This window comes from Octodon degus, unplaced genomic scaffold, assembly GCF_000260255.1.
Source record: "Octodon degus isolate 3935 unplaced genomic scaffold, OctDeg1.0 scaffold00175, whole genome shotgun sequence".
Classification (NCBI taxonomy): domain Eukaryota; kingdom Metazoa; phylum Chordata; class Mammalia; order Rodentia; family Octodontidae; genus Octodon; species Octodon degus.
The window spans coordinates 3215653-3221514 of NW_004524751.1; the positions used below are offsets into that span (position 1 = coordinate 3215653).

Genomic DNA, 5862 nt, shown 5'->3' on the forward strand with positions numbered 1-5862 from the left:
CCTAAGCTTGCCTAAGCAGCCACTTTAGACTGCTGAGCTATCTTGCCGGCCCCCAATGAACACATTTAGAGCAAAAGATTAACTTGTGTTTAAATAAGCATGAAGAGAAAAGGTAAAGATTTTGTTTCATTATTATTTTTTCTGTCTACTTAGGTGTGGGATGATTTGCTTTATATTTCTACATAGACCAGGATGTATTTTTCTATCATCTTTACTATTCACAGATCCACACCACATCTCAGGAATTACTGTCCATTTAAAGTAAGCCCTGTGGGAGTACTTCTTCCTTGACCTATGGAAGAAATCTTGAGCAAAAACTATCTACTCCTCTTTTAGTCATTACCCCTAAATACTGACTGTCTCATTTACTTTAATTAAAAAATTATAATGATCAGTCCAGGCTAATGAGCTTAATGGTACCTTACCTTAGGTACCTTACATTAAAAGTTCTTTTTTTCTAACCAAGGAGTGTTGATAGTAGAGGAGATTATGCATGTATGGCACTAACGGTGTACCTGAGAAATCTCTGTATCTTCAATTGTGCTCTAAAACTAAGGCTTATCAAGACAAATAAGTAAATATTTATTTATCGTATCATAAGATGTCATCCAAACTAAAAATGCATAAAATTTTTAACTCACCTTGAATCTGCTTCCAACTGGTTGCCTAAAGTGGGAAATGGGGTTATTGTGACTTTTTATTAATTTTCTAGCTATGTAGTCCCTACTGCTTCAGACAATGAAGTGCCTCTGACATTTCTGTGATTGAAGTAGGAAGATCAAGAGGAGGTAAAAAGCTCAAAAGAGCTTTCTTAACTAAGCCTGCTGTGGTAATCGAGGTTTGGTGTGCTTCGACTCTCAGAATTTTAAATTGATTTTTTTTTTCTATCCAAGGAAGAGAAAGAGGTGTTGTAGGTGTTTCTCCCTACTGCCTCCACCAGTCATGGACAATACCACCATCTCTGCAGGGCTCTACTATGTAGCTCTTTTCTCATGAGCAATATTAGATGTGCAGAGTCATGCTTGTAGATTCTCTCTGCCGAGATTTACCCTTTATCCACGCAGGTTTTTGTTAAGATCTAGGTAAACTCAGTGACAGCTTGAGTATTACTATCTCACATCCAATGTACTTCTTATGTAGGAAGACACAAGCACTCCTTCACACAACGCAGGCAGACTGTACCCAAAGAGGCAACTGCTAATCAGACTGAATTAGGGAAAGCAAGACAACAGTACTCTTTGGGGTTCTTGACATTGATCTGTCTAAGCACCACTGAATCTCAGTAGTCCTATTGATTCAGAATTTCCTGTCATGGACAAAGGTGGGGTAGACATGAATCAAAACAGCTCTTGCTATATTGTTATCATATTCTGCAAGTTCTCCTGTCCAATTTTAAAACACCTCTTATCAGCATTAAACTATGTCTCAAAACTCATCTTTACCTGCATTTCATAAAAGTATGAAGGAATGGTTGACACCTCTTTTCTTTGGAACTCAATCAACCCAAGGTAGAAGATTCACATTTAAGCATTTTGATATTAATTGTTGTAGGGCACATCTATAGAATTCAAGAAAGCTATATTATATCACTATGTTCGAAGTGGTTATAATATGTGCATTTCTAAATGAAGGATTTACACTTGCTTCAGACAGTGTTTGCATTATTTTTAGCCAGAATAATAGAACATTTTGGATGCATATGTGGGTATTAGAGTGCAGTAAATTTAACCAGAGGCTTTCAGAATTTGATTAACATATTGGATATTTCTTAGATACTTAACTGAATTAGAAGATTTAAAATATTTAGTTGGAAAACAAAGGCAGCATGTGTGATTTATTTACTAAGTAGGAAAAAAAAGTGATGGTTATAATTCTGTATTTTGTTTGTCACATCATTGTCTGCTGATACAGGGTCAATGGAGATGCGCGTTACTACAGAAAACACAAAAGCAGAGTCGTGTTACACATGCTATTGCTATTATAGCAGTGACATATACACACAAATCAATGTGTTCCTGTCGATTCATACAAGGAATAATATATTACTGAAGGTGTATTTCTAGAATGTAAAACTGAGTGTAAAACTGTAAGTGCTCACTTGACATATATGTTTAACAAAGGTTGTTTCAAGATTGCATAGTTAGAATTCAAAACAAACATCTGAAAGTTCTATTGAAAATTCATAGCTGAAAACAATCATGTGGTAACTTCTTCAAATTTCAGTTTATTTGTCAAAACATACTTTAAATACTTTAAGAGAACTGTGTTGCAGTTTAGCTGTCATTTCTTAAAGGAAAGGAAATCACAAACCAAAATACATGCTTGAGGGAGTCCAAAACATCAGTGAGAGTAAGATGTAATTAGCACCTTGTTGATGATTGGTGGACTGAACTAGACTAAAGCACCAAAAAAGTTATTTTTAGAATAGAGACAATTTTTGCCAATTTTAAGCCTATACTTGCAGACTGCATTTGACTTTTTCAATCACTAGAGAAGAAAGAGAACATTTTGATAGCCTTTAAAGTGTGATTTAACTAAATCGCCTTTGGCTGGAACTTTATCCATCGTGCGTTGCTCCTCTTCTCGCAACATGACTTCTCAGACTGGTCAACAGCACTGAGCTAGCTGCCCACGGGGATCAGACAGAACAGGCTTGAAAGCTAAAAGAAAATAAATAAATAAACTTTCAGTACTGTTCTAGGAACTCCCAGAATATTTACTGATTTGGACACAAAGGAAAAGATTCAAGGGATGGCACGCCATGCACGCTCCAATGTTTCTGCCAACCTAGGGATTTCACCATGGAGAATAACGGTCAGCGAAATGTCTGTAGACCAGGATGCTGAGCTGGAACAGGGAAAGTGCAGCTGGGAGGGCCCCTGGCAGTTGGAAGTTTCTGTGACATTTACTAAGATTTATAATTTAACCCTTGTTTGTGTCTATGTGGAATGAATTGTGATAGCCAAAATGTATTAAGAAATTGAGAGTAATGGCTCATTGGTATGAAGAGTGATATAAAGAGCATGTTCTGATTTACTATCTTTATGTATCGTAGTCACATTTTGCAATTAATTTTGAGGCTTTGGGAGTGCAGTAATCATCAATAGTGATCACCTTGAGTTTTACATGTCAACTCTTTCCACTGTCTTCAATACAAGTTTTGCTGTCTTTGTGTTAATGCATTTTAAAGGCTTACAACTTTACATAACATGTGAAATAGAAGCCATCTAATGTCAGTATTATCTGAAAAGTTACTAAGCAAAATGTACTATATTTACAATAATCCCTGTTCTTAAAAATATGGTACCTATTTTTAAAAAGATCCTTCAGACGAGTACTACCTTTTTAAACTGGACTGTAGAATAAATGGTGACTTCTAAACAAATATATATGGATTCACACACACATTTGTGCTAGAATGCAATATTTTTTTTAATTTCAAATTTATAGCCTGGAATTATTGACTTAATTATGTAAAATGTCCAGTTCTGAAACAACATGTAAATTAGGAAGATGTTCAATTGTAGTATTATTAGATATGAAATTTCCCCTAAAAGGCTATGTATTTAAAGACTCGGTCCCTACTCTGGGCACTATCAGGAGACAGCAGATCCTCTAAAAGCAAGGCCTACTTAGAGGAATTGAGGTGTTATGGTGTGTGTCTAGGTGTCCCCCCAAAGCCTCATGCGGTCCTAGGGTGGCTTCTGGAGTTTGTGGTTGATTATTGTGCCATGGATGCTGCACCGGCCCTGGGGCAAGTAATTTGCATTATAGTGTGAGGAGAGGAGAGAGGCTGGTGAGCTGCCTGAGATGCTGCCACTCCCTGTGCTCTGTGCCCTTTGCCACCCCATGAAAGGTTACTCTCTGCCATGTGCCACTCTGCCTCGTAGCCAGCTGAATGTGGACTGAAACCTCCAGTAACTGTGAGCTAAATAAACCTTGCCTTCTCTAATTTTGAGTGTTGGGTATTTGTCTCAGCAATGAGGGAGAGTAACTGAGACATGAGGTTACTGGGAATGTGCCTTGGCAGGGAATATTGAGGCTGCTACCCTTCCCTGTCTCTAGGTTGTGTTCTGGTCTTCATGGGGTAGGCAGTTTTATTTCAGCATGTGCTCTAAATACAGTGTGCTTACTTACAATAGACATCACAAAATAAATAAATCTAATCCTGAACTGAAATCTCTCAAGTCATAAATGAAGTAAACATTTCCTCCTCCATAAGCTGATTATCTCAAGTATTTTGTTATAGTATTATAGACTGAGTAACAAGACATGCAAAGTCATAAATAAATGAAGGGCAAATTAAGGAATAATGATGGCTTATATAGCTGGGATGGTCTATATTTTATCACCTGGGACCCTTTGCCACTTATTCACATGTGATGGACATGTTGTTCATGTTCAGAACTTCAAATCTCCATTACATTGGCATGCTAGAAAAGTTACCTCTGTGTCCTTAATTACAGAATTTCATTATCATGTCAAAAGAAACTATGAAATTCTGTTCCTTTGGTTATTTATCCATTTACACAGATAGTGTTTTATTTGTTCCACCCTGTTGGGTTTATTTAGGAATAGTGCTGGTACCATCTTGCCATGGGAGGGAGAAAAAGTTTCTGTGAGGCTATTTCTGTACTCTTTGTCCCATTGCATAGAGAGGCCCATTGCTCTCTGAGTTCTTGTTTTCATGAATTCTGCCATGAACTGTAACTTCAAAACCATTCTTACAGGCCAGCCAAATGGTTCAACAGATTAAAACACCTGCTTAGGCAGACACAGAGATCGAGGTTCAATCACCAGTGAGCCATGCCGGCCCCATCCCTGGGGGGAGCTGAGATAGTGACCAAGACAGGGCATGTTGGTGCATGCCTGTAATCCTAGCTCTTGGGAGGATGAAAACAGGAGGTTCACTACAAGTCTGATCTGTGTAGTGAGACCCTGTACTCCCTGTACTAAATATATTAAAAAACAAATCTTACTTTGGTTTCTCTGAGGCCTACTGAATGAACATAAAGTAGAATTTCTCTATTTTCCTCTTTCCCATTCCCAGCATAAGGAAAAGAGAATGCTTTAATGTGTAGAGTTTGCTAATCCTCACTGACATTTAATAACTTTGTGACTTCATCTCTGTTACAGTATTATAGACTGATTTCAGTTAGCTTTCTAGTTACTGGGACCAAATACCAAACACGCGCAATGGAAAGGGGGCTGCTTTCTTTGGCACATGTTCTCAGAGGTCCATTATTAACTGGTACCACCGCAGAGACATCATGGCTGAAGTGCTTGTTGGAGAAAAACTGCCCACTTCACAGGGTGAAGAACCAGAGCAAGGGAAGCACTGGAGGGGAGGGGGACAAGGACCAGACACAGCCATGAGTAAGGCAAGCGTCTTGTTAGAAAGAATACAAGAAGGAAAGATGCATAAATATATGAAGAATGAAAAACATAATATTTCAGTATTATGTTAATATATAATTCTTTTAAGTTGCATTTGTGCTACTTGCTATGATTATACACACAGTACTAAATTTTGCTGCATGGATATGAAAATGATAGACAATATGAATTTCTTTCAGATGACAACAAGGCAAAGCCTTAATTTAGTGTTTGATTGATTAAGTTGAACTGCAGCTTTCAGAAAGTGTAAGGCACAGCTGATTTGAATATCAGTTCACAGAACGAACTGGTACCCACAAATGTCTCAGGATACCTATAATTTGGTTTGTTTCTAATTTGAGACAAATGTAGAAACAAATATAACTTGGGGTTAAAAAGATATTTAAGATTATTACTTCCTAGGCCCAGCCAAATAGCTCAGCAGATTAAAGCGCCTGCAAGTAAGTGCAGGGGTTGGGAGTTCAA

The 5862-nt window shown here is 37.6% G+C and overlaps 1 protein-coding gene across 1 annotated transcript in view; it reads left to right on the forward strand.

The window, feature by feature from the left end:
• Pcdh9 (protocadherin 9) overlaps positions 1-5862 on the forward strand; it is a 956674-nt gene that overhangs the window by 605252 nt on the left and 345560 nt on the right. The gene's annotated exons all lie outside the window — the stretch shown is intronic.